This window comes from Pinus tabuliformis, chromosome 5_1 (assembly GCF_031772625.1).
Source record: "Pinus tabuliformis cultivar Carrire ecotype Pingquan chromosome 5_1, CPIR1, whole genome shotgun sequence".
NCBI classification, from domain to species: domain Eukaryota; kingdom Viridiplantae; phylum Streptophyta; class Pinopsida; order Pinales; family Pinaceae; genus Pinus; species Pinus tabuliformis.
In genome coordinates, this window is record NC_142305.1 from 361,323,913 (window position 1) to 361,339,789 (window position 15,877).

The following is a 15,877-nucleotide window of genomic DNA, read 5'->3' on the forward strand; positions in this document are numbered from 1 at the left end:
GGTCTCTTACTCATCCTTGGTCGAATTCAGTGAGGCAAGTGTCATAGGAGAAGATTCTAGAAGCTTCCATTGCCTCTCCACCTCGCGGAATGACACTGCCATTTGTCATTTCTCGCCCATCGCACCCGACAGAAGGGATTTTTGAAATGCAATGCACCTACACAGTGTATTTAGGTGAGATGCAATGCACTTAGCTAGTGGAGGAGCTGAAATGATCCTGTTTTAACCAATTCTGGGCAGTTTTTCATGGAGAACTTCTGGGAGAAGCTGTAATCTGTTGACCTTGTTCCTTTAGGGGTTAGAACAACACTTTTAGGGACTTAGGAGCCCTTGGTTTATGGACATTTCATGCTTGGGGTTGTAGGGCCAAAAATATCTATAACAGTTGCCCCCTAGAGCATGATGTCGTTAATCTTTTGATGTCGGGTGAAATGCTTTATTATGAGGATCCGAAGTTCTTTCAATGCTGGGAGGAGACCTGTAATAAGATACAATACAATACATTATCTTCATAATATTTTCATGATCTAGCTGAGGCGGGCATTCCCATGCTCAACTTTATAAATTCATTTTCATGTACACAGGACAGACAATCGTTTGAGTGTAGACTGATGATTCTGATAGAGCCATCATCCTTTTGATTGGATGATTATCTGTGCAGCAATGATGTACATTTGATGTCTTTATTTCCCTGAATATATATCGCAGCCCGGATGAATGAAACTAGATCCGGGGTCTTCAATCTCGTTCGATCTTCACTCAAAGTACAAGTCGATCCATGTGAGAAATGTTCTGAAGTCGAACATGGAAAGACATCGCTTGATTACCAGCCAATGATGTAAACTGTTAACAAGCGCGAGAGGAATCACTAATAATGATAATGACCCTCAAGGTACTACAGCACAATTCACGTGGTGTGAATAATGGACTTGGCATCGAACACCACGCAAAATCTTTCGGTCGAAGGCCATTGATGTAAACCTGTCGCCGGAAGTGAGAAACTTGCCATTGAGGCATGCAAGCTTCAAAGTACTGAATGGGGTGTTCCTAGATCAAATTCTTGGATAATGAGCTGATGTCGACAAGAAGTGATCCGTCACAGGAGTGTCTTAATGAATCCCACATCAATGACACGGAACAGAGCAAATGATTTTAATGGAGGTGAAAACGATCTGGTGATATAAGGTTCAGGGTGGCGGTCATGAAAGAATGGAGTATAAGTGTATGGTAGTGGGTGAGGCATAGGTGAATTCTCTGAATGACTTCTCTTGAACATATCGACGACACTGATGTGATGGATTGGTAGCATTAACCCCAAATGTGGATGGTATGATGGGACCATGGCGATGTGACCGGTGAATGAAACAACCCAACCCGACTCGGACACAGAGTGGAAGTGTCATGTTCAAGAGCGACTTGCTACCAACAAAGTTTCTTCAAGTTTTCTTCCCAATTTTCCTCAGTCATTGCTGACTAGTACCTCTTTATTTTTGTCAAGCTTGAGGAGGATAACATATGCTTGTTCTATAATTTGCCCTTTGGGCAAACCCATTCTATGTTTTAACAAGCCTAGCGATAGTGAAACTCGTCCTCGTCTATAGACAAGTTTGTCGCTATTAAAATTTTAACGAGTTTAACGACAAAGATAACTCGGTCCTTTTCAATTTTAGAGAGTCTAAAAAGGAACGTAAAGGAAACTCCAAAATTCCTTTTTCATCATCTAATCCCTTAAGTCCGAAAAAGTATAAAACAATACAGAAGGGATGAATTTTCGATACTTTTAACAAGCCGAAAAAACAAGCGCTTGATCTTTTTGTGTAATAATCCCTCAGGTCCAAAAAGATTAAAATTTAGAGGAGGGATAGCACTTCCTGTCCCTTTAACGAGCTGGAGAGGCCAATGGCTCGGCAATCTTTTCATATTTTACGAGTCAGTTGAAAAGAGCTTAAAGGAGACTCGTCTTTTGAGGAACAAGTGATAAAATGGGTAGCAGCTGATTCCAGGTAAGGTTTGGAATTTTCCAATCACAGCAGTGTTACAAGGATGGCTAGTGAAATCACTCTTCGCAGCTATTCCTCAAAATGGGTAAACAATCAAATGGGGGTGAATGATCAGCCAATGCAAAAGTGGAGGTGATGGTGCAAACACGACTAAGGCTTTAAATGGCTGAAGTACTACATTCACGAAGGTTATTTACTGGGGAATAGTTCATTTTTTAACGAGCTTAAACGGGGGAGGAAACATTTTCTCATGGCTTATGTTTATTTTTTAACGAGCTTGAACTATGTGCTAAAACTGCTCGATGCGGGTTTATTTTTTAACGAGCTTGAACCTTGCGGTAACACTGCTCGATTAATCCAGTCATGTGATAAGAATGTCTCTTATAAAAATGGCAACTTTTAGATTTTTTCCCCACATCCTTTATTTATGCATGTTAGGAAACGACCAATCCAAAAAACAGATAAATGATCACTCTTTGCTTGCACTCCAAAAGGTTTGCATGCCCCCAGGCATAAAAAAGAGTTTCAAGGTTACCCTTCTTTAGTCCGTTAAAACATTTGTTTTATCGAGAGAGGCCTACCTCTTACAGGTTACCAAAGATTGCTCTATTCACAGTGCAAACAAAACACTTCTTCGGCGATGTCTACTGAAATAGACAAAGGTGAGTGAAGGAGGCTACTCCACTCACATAACTTTGACAAGAGAATCTTGTTCTAGAATAACCCCCTCTTCCAATCATGGACGGCAGTACAGACTAGTCATATTCTCTCACGGAAACCTACCCTATACCTGAAGTTTTCCTGCCGAAGCAGACCAGGGTGCATGCCCCCTGGGTTTCAGTCACGTCCCCCCGAATCACTCGCGCTCATCAGGTGGATGGACTGGAGATTGAGACATTTCTTGCGTGAAAAGACCATTCAGGGATGGTATATGACTATTTGCTCTGTATGATCCGGGAAATGAAAGCTGGTCTACAAGCTTGACTACTCTTCCTTCGTGCGGAAAACACATTACTCTAAAGAGTGAGAAGACAATTGCTCCCTTGCAATAAATATAGTCTCGTCCAAGGAGTAGATTGTAATCCAGGGGTCCTTGAACTACCATTACGTTCATGTGAATAGTTTTCCCTCTCAATGTTATGGGCACATTGGGAAGGATCCCTAACGGTCGACTGGTTCCTTTATCAAAGCCTGTTAGATTTCTCATCTCAGGAAAAAGTGATGGCGAACCAAGCACTTTCCAAGCAGTTGAGGAAAGGATACTCACAGAAGCCCCTTCATCTATGATGGTACCGGCCACAACCATTCTATATATTTGAACAATTATTCGGAATGGTATACTAGCTGGTAAATGGGGTCTGCCTAGTTGATTCCAGTCGAAGGAGACAACTAGGTTGCTCGGAGGTGGGACCGAATAGACGACCGGGTACGACTCTGACAAACTTCCTTCCTGCAGTAAAGGAATAGGTAAATTGCCCCCATGTTCGTTGGAGTCTGTGCTTAAGAAAAGAATTTGGATGGTGTCATCCTTGTTCTCTTCGGTGACTGTATCATCTGAAGATGGAACCTCTGAAGGCAAGACCGGTTCAACTGCCGCCTCAACCTTTTGACTTTCGTCTGGTATGGGTTCAGATGGTTTGTCTTCAATGATAGATTCTTCAGCCGACCACCTAAGTGGGCCAGCCGGATTTTCAACTAGTGACGGACTCGGCAAGGGTTTTTTATATCGAAGAGGAAGTCATAACGGTGAAACCGGACGATCGTCCAAAACTCTTTTAGCCTTGTCTAAGAAGGGACAATGGTGGACGGCATGATCGCCTTTGCACAGTTTACAAGGAAATCTATATTTTCCTTTTTGTCCTGGGGCTTCACTTTCACTAGTTGACGGTGTGTTTTCAACATGATCATCAGAGGTTGATGACATCGGGTTGTGCAAACAAGGAGACCAGTCCCTTAAGATCCGAGGGATGGAAGGACAATATTTGTGATAGTGGTCTCCTTTGCAAATGACACATGGCGACTTAGGCCTGGTCAATGCAGTGTGCGGATTTTCACTAGACGACGCTCGTTTGCCCCCATTCGCTTTTGGCTCCTTCTGCTTCTTCTCTTTCTTCTTCTTTTCTTTCTTCTTCTCGGGTACTTGACTTTTGGCTTTACCAGCCCCATCAAGCGAAGAGGAAGGAGGAGAGGAAGAATTAGAGGAAGTAGAAAGTTGGTGGGTAACTCTGGACTCGTCTAGTTGCTGATTCGATTGTTCAGGAATTGCGGTGTTCTGAACGACAGAGGTTGAGAAGAGCCATACAAGCAAGCTGATTGTCAGTCCTGGAAGTGACAATGTGGCTATATGGGGTGCACCAACATCTCCCCAAGAGGAGAAGGGACTAGGATTTCCTCCAAGGGGAATTCCTTGGCTGGTGGACTCCATTTTCTCAACCCAAGATCAACGTAGGAAAGGGTAATGAATATTCCGTTTAAAATAAATTTTCTTTGACACAACTTGTTTTTTCAATTTTTAAGAGTCGAGAAAAAACAAAAGATGAATCTAGTCTCCTTCGATTTTTAATGAGCCTGAAGTGACAAGTGCTCAGATGGACCTTTTCTGTTAAGGAGTCTGAAAAGGAACGAAAGAGACTACTCTAGAAATCTAGGTAGAGGGATTACCAAACCAATCGTAAAACTTTAGAATACTTTTTATGGTACAACAGTCAATCTTCCGGAATGTTGTGTTCAGTGCATTGCGATTGATAGGGCAACAGACATGGCTTCGTATGGATAAAGGATTAAGCCTATTGGGGTCTCCCAAAATATACTCGACGGTACGTGGGAGCACAAGTCCGTACTGGAACTTATCGTCCCAAAGTGGAGGAATCACCCAAACATCAGTGAGAACAATAGTTACTAGGCTTTACGACGCCGGAATACGTCTATAGCCTAGACTTCTAAATGTTGTGCGTTAAGTTCCAAAGCTTTGTTAGATTCATTGAATTTATTTTAAGTTGATCTTGTTTATGAAGTTTGCCTTTCAGGTTCACCGCGAGATGTAGATTTAATTCCTAAAATGCAATCTAAGATGATAAACAAACTTTTTATCTTCTTTGTGCAATGAAAATCCTAGCTACTAAGGAAAAGAAAGACAGAATCTTTTCACAAAGAGCAAAGAGCACACTCTAAATGCACTTTTCTAAATCAAGCCAATCAGACTATCTATATGCAAATGCACATGCATGTATTTGTTTTTGACTTTCTTAGTATATGAATGCTAAAAAGAAAGTTGATGCAAAAATCTGAATTTCTTTTTAAGCGACAAATATCAACAAGTTTCTTTTCGAAATCAAAAATGGAGACGATCACAACACCTTACGATTTTGAAATGAATACTTGTTCTTGGCACTAGAAAATTACAAATTCAGACCAAAAGCAATAGTAACAGGATAATCGACCATCAACAACAATCAAACTCTTTCCTACGATCGAAATCGACACTTGCGACAGTTTCAAATCAAAGCAAGACAGTACGATTATGCTACTTTTGCAAACGAGAACTGTAAATGACTTAAAAAACACACAAAAACATCTGCAGTTCTTTTGTACAAAGGAGGCGGAATAACAGCAAGGAAAATGGGTTTCAAACAGACATATACTGATCACAAGCAGCGAAATTCAGGAATAGAACTCGAAATAATGAATCACAGAAACCAAAACTGCACGGAGCTAGTGTGATCAACGCACCTGTAACACAGAGAATTTGAAATGCAACGCAGCTTGTCCACTCAGGAAGTGCATTGAAATTCAGATTCTCTGAACGGTACCTGCGCTGGGCCAGAAACGAGACTCTGTTTGGGTTCCGGGTCACAGTTTGTGGTTCAGTTCTTGGGTTTTGGCCGAGCAAAAAGCAATCAGTAATGCAACAATCAGGGGTAGATCTAAGGAGGATCTAAGAGCTATCACAAGGGCAATCAGATAGTTTGTGAATCAATTGTTTAAATCATAAACAGATCCAGTAGATGGATTGAAGTAGCAGTTATCTACTTTGCATTTGTTATGGCAAATGCAGTTCAAATGCTACCTGTAAGTTTATGAAATAGACAACAAAGAATGATAAACAGACAAACTAATTATCTCCCCAGCGGAGTCGCCATTTTGTTACAGGGTAAAGTGTCTATATAGAACTTCTCTATCCCACTAAGGTGTGACAGCTGCCTTAGAAACAAACAGAGAAAAGCTACTTTCATTTTTCCTTTATGAATTATAGATAGAGAGGAACAGAAAGACCAACCTCTGTCTTGCGCTAATCTCCTGATTTGATTCCTCTCTTCTTTGATAGTCTTCAGCTACTTGCTCCCTTGCACGCCCAGCTCCACAAAGTACCTGTAAGATCACAGAACCATAGCACTATACAAAGACATGGATCTATAATCATAAACAATCTAGGATCATATGTAAATTGACCATACAAATGTAGCCAGCATCAATGACACAAAAGCATGGAGGAAAACTTGAATAGCTTTTATTGATAAAACAAGAAAGAGCCAAAAGGAGTTACAACCAGTTGTTCTGACCCAGCATCAACCTCCCAGCAAAGAAGCCCCTCTTCACCTCAAACAAAGCTTAGATCACCCAACAATCTGATGTTTGTCTCAAGAAACCAACAACAATTCCTTACAATATGCAAAATTCTAGCCTCTGGATCTCTGGGATGAGGGATCCATATATAGATATCTGTAAGGGGGATGAATGAGCTTGTGATTTGATTAGTGTCCTCCCTCTGATAGTTCTTGCTTCCACTTGGAGATTGATGGTCTCTTACTCATCCTTGGTCGAATTCAGTGAGGCAAGTGTCATAGGAGAAGATTCTAGAAGCTTCCATTGCCTCTCCACCTCGCGGAATGACACTGCCATTTGTCATTTCTCACCCATCGCACCCCACAGAAGGGATTTTTGAAATGCAACGCACCTACACAATGTATTTAGGTGAGATGCAACACACTTAGCTGGTGGAGCAGCTGAAATGATCCTGTTTTAACCAATTCTTAGCAGTTTTTCATGGAGAACTTCTGGGAGAAGCTGTAATCTGTTGACCTTGTTCCTTTAGGGGTTAGAAAAACACTTTTAGGGACTTAGGAGCCCTTGTTTTATGGACATTTCATGGTTGGGGTTGTAGGGCCCAGAAATGTCTATAACATCGATGCAGGAAAAAGCATAGTCACAAGGAATGTCCACTGGATACAGTCCAAACATGTGCCATCTGTACAAAAGATCATCTTACGGAAAGCTGCCCCTCACTTCTTGGATTAAAAGCAGTATATAAGGAAGCGGAGGAAGAACCAGAATCGGTGTACTTGATCAACCAGCACCGCCAGTGGCAACCGAGACAATCTAGTATGTTTCCAGACGCCACTTCTTCTTTTCAGCCTCCACAGTATAATGCTCAACAATATAGTATGTGGCAAAGTCAGTCCCAACCCCATTTTCAAACTGGTCACCACAGTCATTTCCTTCTTCAAACCCGTGGCTGAATCAGGCAAGCCAATCTGGTTGGCCGAATTTCCCTTACACTCCACCATATTGGCAAAATAGCCCATATCTTCCACAATGGACTCCCCCTACTTCACAAAGTTCACCCTGGTAGACAAACTGGCAAAGACCGATGCACCAGCCAGTAGGAACTATTCCGCTCCCTCAACCTACTCTGCCAGCTTTACAACAAAATCCCCAGTCTAATCTGAGACCGCAACTCCCAGCCCAACCCAACCCCAATCCAAATAACAGACCAGTCCAATCTCTTCAAATCATAGAATCACCAGAAATAGGACCCGACCTGAGGGAGTGTAACGATCTTCAGTTACGATCTGGACATATTATTGAAACTGAGGGAGATAAAACAGTTCATATTTAAGATCATTTATCATGAGAACATCAGTTGCAACAAGAGGATGTAAATAACCAACAGACTCATACGCAAGCAACCACATCCCCTCCTCCGTTCCCAGAATGATTAGTCATACCTCGACCTTTATAGTATCCTGACTTTGACATTCTGGGAGAATTATAAAATCTGTACATAAAAATCCCATTCCTCCAAGCCATTCAAGACATTCCTATATACACAAAAACTATCAAAGAATTGTGCATAAAGAAACCAAGGAGGAATATAACAACTATAATCCAAGAGTCCAAGTAGTCGGTACTTTATCTGATTTACTATCCGGGAAAGAAACACCCATTAAATATGAAGACCCAGGAAATCCAATTGTAACTATTCAAATTTATGGTCAGACCCTGTCTAATGCCTTAGTTGATCTAGGAGCTGCAATCAATATTTTAACAACCATTACCTGTCAAAAGCTTGGCATTACATATGTAGAACCCACCTCTACTTTGTTAGAATTGGCTGACCGATCTGTGGTTAGACCAGAGGGTACTCTACATGATGTCATGGTCTCTGCAGATTCCTGGGAATATCCAACTGATTTCCTGATAATTAATCCAAAAACCCGACTTGATGGACACCCGCTAATCCTAGGTAGACCTTGGCTTGCCACTGCCGATTCTTACATTGGTTGTCGGCAAGGAAATATGACCATAACCAAAGGACCTGATATCAAGAATTTAGTTCTATACCCTCCAGCGCAGCCAAGTGTCACAATAATTAAAACTAATAAGCACCCTGTATCATACCTTACTAATAACATTAGATCTCCACTGACTATACAAGAGGCACTTGATTTTAAAGATCAAACAGAAGATGATGCCATTAACAACTTCATTAGTCAAACTGAATCCGGATCCTACACACAGTGTCACATGATAGAAGCAACATTTGATAATGAATTAGAAGAAGATCCTCTGAAAGATACACATGATCAAACAATACTTGTTACTTCTGTTTCAAATAGTAAAATTGTGGAAATTGAACCGGGAAAAACATTAAATATCAATGCCAACCTCACACCTGAACAAGAAACGAAGCTCATCCATCTGTTAAGAAAATATCATTTGCATGGGATTACCCTGATATGAAGGGAATCGATCCAGAATTGTGTACACACCACATTTATATAGAAAAAGATGTTAGACCTGTTCGTCAACCACAAAGAAGACTTAATCCTCATCTAAAGGATGTGGTAAAAGCTGAACTTCAGAAACTTTTAGATGTCAATTTTATCTATCCTATTTCTGATAGTAAATGGGTCTCTCCGCTTGCGGTGGTACCAAAAAAGAATGGGAAATGGAGAATTTGTGTGGATTACAGGGAACTCAATAAAGCAACACAAAAAGACCACTTTCCTCTCCCGTTCATAGACCAAGTACTAGATACTTTAGCAGGAAAGAAATTCTTTTCTTCCCTGGATGGCTTCAGTGGATACAATCAAATTCAGATTGCACCTGAAGACCAGGACAAAACTACTTTTACTTGTCCTTGGGGAACATTTTTCTATCGAGTTCTACCTTTTGGCCTATGTAATGCTCCTGCCACATTCCAAAGGGCCATCCTTAGCATTTTTGCAGATTTAATAAATGATGGACTTGCAGTATATATGGATGACTTTACACCATATGGAGATGACTTTGATCCAGCACTAGACACCCTAGAAAAATTCCTACAACGCTGCATAGCTACCAGGCTTTGCTTAAGTCATGAAAAATTTTACATGATAATGACTGAAGGACTTATCCTAGGACACTATGTTTCAGCAGCCGGCATTCAGGTAGACCCGGCCAAAATCAAAATACTTTTGCTTATTCCCACTCCTACTACTCAAACAGAGGTACGCAACTTTCTTGGATTTTCTGGTTATTATAGACGATTTATAGAATTATTCACACATTGCTGCACCTTTATATGCACTAACTGGTAACGTTGATTTTCTTTGGACAGAAAAATGTGAACGTGCTTTCAAGGATTTAAAGAAGCTCATATCCACAGCCCTAGTCCTTCGAGGACCAAACTGGGATTTGCCATTTCAGATATCATCTGATGCCTCAGATACAACCATTGGCGCAGTCCTTGGGCAGGAAGAGGATAAAAAACCATATGCTATCTATTACATCAACAAAAATTTATCCCCTGCTGAATTAAATTACACTGTTACTGAAAAAGAATTCCTAACTGTAATACATGTTGTCAATAAATTTAGACATTATATTACAGGCTATCCTGTTATCTTGTATACAGATCATTCCGCCATAAAATATTTAGCAAATAAGCCTGTCACAAATTCCAGAATAACTAGATGGTTGATTTTATTGTAGGAATTTGATATCAGAATCAAGGATCGTCCTGGCAAAGAAAACCCTGTAGCCGATTTTCTCTCAAGAATGCCAAAGCCAATTGATGCAGTAGCAGTTGAAGATCAATTTCTGGACGAACATCTATTTGTTGTTGCCGTTCAAACACCCTGGTATGCTGATGTTGCCAATTACCTTGCAGTAGGTAAACTACCAAAACACCTAACCCCTAATGAATGAAAACGGATTGTTCAGAAGAGTACTCGGTTCTCATGGATTGGGGGCTATTTGTTTCACACAGGGGCAAACATGCATATCAGGAGATGTATTCGAGAAGATGAAATCTTTGACATCCTATAAAACTATCATGATGGACCATGTGGGGGACACTTCGCTGAGCGTAGAGCTGGACATAAAGTATTACAGATAGGATATTATTGGCCCATGATTTTCATAGATGCAAAGAAGTCTGTCCAAGCCTGTGATAGCTGCCAGTGAGTAGGATGTCCTGGTCAAGCTGACGAGATGCCTCTGAGACCATAGTTAGTCATTCAACCATTCGAGCGATGGGCTCTTGATTTCGTTGGACCCATCAACCCATCATCAAATCAGAAAACATATATCTTGGTGGCAACAGAATATGTCACCAAATGGGTTGAAGCAGAAGCGTTGCCAAGAGCCACAGAGGACTCTGTCATATAGTTCCTGTTCCATCTATTTGTACGTTATGGCCTTCCATGGGAAATAATTACAGACGGAGGACCACAACCTGCTGGGAATAGATTAGCTGCAACACTTAATAATTATCATGTCCAGCATAAAATCACTACTCCATATCACCTATAGGCGAATGGACAAGTAGAAAGCAGCAATAAGGTAATAGAATCAATCCTAACGAAGACCATTGTGTCACATAGGCGTGATTGGGCTGCCCAACTACCTAAAGCACTCTGGGCCTATAGAACAACATGGAGAAGCACCACTGGTTACTCACCTTATCAATTAGTGTTTGGAAAACAACCCATTTTTCCTATAGAATTTGAAATCCAAACATTACGAACAACTCAGGAAGTTGGCTTAGATCTAAGCGAGGCACAGATTAATCGACTACAACAGATCAATGAATTGGATGAAATTGGGCTCTCTGCACTACAAAATACAGCATTGATTCAACAGCAGCGAGCTAAATGGCATGATGCGCTCATCAAAAACAAAGTCTTCCATGAGGGATACTGGGCTCTGTTGTACGACTCTCGGTTTCAAGACTTCCCTGGGAAACTCCAGACTTATTGGTTGGGACCATACGAAATCCAGAAGGTACATGACAATGGGACCCTTACTCTAATCACCATTGACAGTTCTGGATATGCCTTCAAAGTAAATGGCCACCGAGTTTGTCTCTATCGTAAACCACTCACTCAGGAATCCTTCTGCCAGCAGCTACGCCGAGGCACTGATATGGAGATTTTAGGAGAGGAAGAGAAGTCTTCCTCACCTGTAATTCATTAAGGAATTCATTTTTTTTTACAATTTGTACATAAGTTCTTTTCTTTAAGTCGTTCTTGTACATATGCTTGAACTAGAAGTTTTGTTGTCATTTTTTGCTCAAGATTTCGATTTTTGCTATTCCGTTTCTAAAAAGAATGGCATTTGTGTGTTTTTGTTGTTCCTTTTCAAAAGGAACAACATTCTTGATTTTTCTGCTGTTCCTTTTCAAAAGGAACAACATTCTTGATTTTTCTGATATTCCTTTTCAAAAGGAACAACATTCTTGATTTTTCTGTTGTTCCTTTTCAAAAGGAACAACATTCTTGATTTTTCTCTTGTTCCTTTTCAAAAGGAACAACATTCTTGATTTTTCTACTGTTCCTTTTCAGAAGGAACAACATTCTTGACTTTTCTGCTGTTCCTTTTTCAAAGTAAAGGAATTTGCTTGTTTTTCTGTTCCTTTTCTAAAAGGAACAACATTTTGATTTTTGCTATTCCTTTTTCAAAAGGAATGGCACTGCGGTGTGTTTTCTGCCCCTTTTTCCAAAGGCGCAGCATATTTTTGATTTCTGCTGTTCCTTTTTCAAAGGAATGGCATTTTTGCGTCTTTTTCTATTCCTTTTTCAAAGGAACAACATTTTTCATGGCAGTTGTTCCTTTTTCAAAAGGAACGTCATTTCGAGTGTTTTGATATCTTTTTCTAAGGAAATAGCATTTTTTTAATTTCTATTGTTCCTTTTCCAAAGGAACGACATTCATGTGTTCTGCTCTTCCTTTCTCAAAGGGAACGACATTTGCACTTTTGAGACCTATGCTCCTTTGTTGTTCCTCTTTCCACAAGGAACACTTCTAGCATACTTTTTCTCTCCTTGTGAAACAGCTTATCCCTTTTGCTGATCTAAATTGAGGATGCTTCTTGCTCCCGTTCTTTCAAAGTCTTTTAGAGGCAGCTATGCACTTATGCAATGAACACAAAATAACAACATACTGAAATCAACAGATTATAAATTGCTATCTTTATAAGGCTCTGTATTGGTAAGAGGACAAAAGGAAGGACACACTTATTCATCATCCTTTGTTGTCATTGTCTTACTAATTTTGCCTTGATTGGTTATCTTTATCATGACATTCTCTTTAATCCTCTTTTATTATTGTTTAGGAATAAGAGCAAACGGTTTATATCTTCCTATTGAGATGATAAGACTTCTTCCACCACTCCTACTCTTAAGGACTGTTGAACCACCCTTTGTGTATAAATAAGGAAAAGTGCTTTATGAAAAAGAAGAAAGTAAAAAGATGAATTATAAGTTGTCAAATGCAGGATAAGGGGTCTCATCAAGAGCCAGCCTACCATGATCATGAGGATGAAAGTGAAGTGGCATTCCCACTATGGCCACCACACCAGGGATATGGTCCAAAAGATATGTCAAATAAACAAACCTTGGAACAGGAGGTCTCATCACGAGCCAGCCTGCCCACTTTTCGCTCCGTCCTTGTGAATGGAATTATGGCTAACTGGTTACCAAGCCAGCATAATGGCCTACACTTTGACATTACATTCCTTAATATGCACATAAAGGATCATGGTTCCAGGGGTGAAATAAACAACTCTGCCAAGGTTATGGATTCCTGTCGGCAGTAGAACATTGTTAATGGTATTGAAGTCACATTGATTACACCAATAGGTAAGATACTAATACTCTTTTGTTTCTTATATCCTAGGCACTAATCATACATTATCTCCCAACTTATATATCGCATGAACATTTATTACCACCAATCATGGAAAAGGAGGTGACAATGACCACTTGAGATTTGGCAAGTACGACAGACGTCCTATCCCCTAGCCTTGCATCATATCACAACAGCCTCTTACGTAATACGCGATCCAACTTTATGCCTCGATTTCAGTAATTCGTTATTTTTCTAAACATGGCATATTTTCATACGTTGTTCCTTTATGACTCAGTTGCAGATCGGGTGCTGCTCCTATCTTTGACGACTGGGACAACCTATCACATTGTGTGGGGGGAGGTTAACCTCATTATTCCCCAGATTATGTGTCAGCTCACTATTCGGGAAAGATAGTGTACTAGGGTACGACACAACTTAATGACATGATATTTCTATTTTTTATGCAAGTTGTTGTTCATAAGCCATTTATGTTGCATACTCTGTGTTTTTTTCAAAATATTGTGATTATTACCCTCTCTGTGTTTCAAACAGCATAAGCAGTTGTTGTTCCATTGAGAACCCACAGTGAAACCATGGGAGGAAGGGCAATTCGAAGGGAACCTTAGGAGTTGACAGTCTCCGCTGCTGCCCGGGAGATCCTGGAAAGAGCAGGGTGGCTGACTTATCTCAGCCGCTTGCAGGAGTCTAATGAAACAGTGGCGATTGAATTCCTACAGAATCTGCAGGAGGATCACTCCATAGTAAAGGGGAAGCAGATAGCGATCACCGATGATATAATCGCAGAAGTCTCGGGACTACCAGCCACCGGACTTGTATGGACACTAAAGAAGGAAAGATTACAGAAGATCATGGAAATTTTCCAGGATGAAGGCCAGAGCTTGACGATTAAATGAAAGGGAGTTCTGCCAGCAATGCTAGGAGAGCCCTGGGCAGAATTAGCAAGAACCGTGCAAAGCTACATCACCTGCGAGGGGAGAAAAGACGTGGTAAAACCACGAAATCTTAAACTCTTAGTTGTCCTAAAGAAGAAATGCTCTGTAAATCTGCCTACACTTTTGAATTCATTACTTCATGACGTTGCACGAAGCCTTAAAAAGGCACAGCATGTAGAGTCAGTTGTGAGCCACCACGGTTAATTCGATTAATTGTTAGTCATAGCCTCACCCAGCAGCAAAGCAGCTGGGAAGAGCTAATTGCAATAATTGAGGGGAGGGCGACAACACCATCCCCAAAACGTAAACATACTACAAGAACACCGGAACATCCGGAAAAACGCAGAGAATTAGTAAAACAAAAAAATGTTGCTAGCACATCTGAACGACCAGAAAAACGCCAGGAATTGGCAAAGTGTAAGCATGACAACGGTACACCCGAACAACTAGAGAAACGTAGAAAATCTGTCTAGTTAGCTCGGATATGAGGAAGGCTGGAAAAGCTCCAGGAAAGCACCAGCTAGCTAGTGGAAATTGAGGACGAGCAATCCTCACGGCTAGAAGTAGAAGTAGAGCAAGCTGAAGGAGAAAAGAAAGGAGAGGCCGAGGAGGCCGAGCAATCTGAAGAGGAAAATGAGGAAGAAGATTAGCATTCTGAAATAGAAGTTGAGCATTCTGAGGCAGAAGCTGAACAATCCAAGCAGGAGGATGAAATGGGACAGCAGGAAGATAGCCCACCACAGGACCCAGTGGGAGAAGATGAATTGGCCGCAGTTTTGGCCAATATGGGTGAGTATGGCCAACCTCCCAGTCCAGCAAACCTCCACAACAAACCCCTAAAAGAAACTGCATCTGAAAAACCACAAACAGAGGAGGCAGAAGAAGGAAATATGCCTGTTCATGATGAAGAGGAGATAAGAGACACTGAACGGGAACAATTCGTTCCCAAGACACCAGAGGGAATTCCGGAGGAAGTAGCAGTAGAAAAAGAAGTTTCCCAGGAAGTGACAGAACCAGTTAGGGTTCCTACCCCAGAACAGCCAGAACAGAACAGCGAAGAAGTACCCCAGGAGAAAGATCCAGGGACTAGTCATGACCCAAAACGCAGCAGACAACCTGCTGTTCCTCTAATAAAACGTTGAAAATTAGGGAATTACGAAAGGAACAACGAAGATTATTGAGCATAATAGCCCAGCTCCACTAGCATATCAGGATCTTGAAAGCAAAGCAGAGGGTAAGGAAGACTGCAAGGAAGAAAAAGGTGACCACTGCAGTAAAATTCCGCAAAATAAAAAGGCGGAGGACCAAAAATCGCCCTGCTGTTCAAAACCCTGCTGAAAATCTAGCTGCTATTCCAAAGGATGTTGAGGAACAGACTGTTGTTCCATTTGAAAAGGAACAACAGAAAGCTGATATTCGTGTTAAAAAAGAAACGGACAACAAGAAAATTCAGACAGAGGCACCACCTCAAGGGTGATAAGGGTTCCGAACTCGAAACAACGCAATAAGAAAGTTCAGGTAAAACTCCCGGCC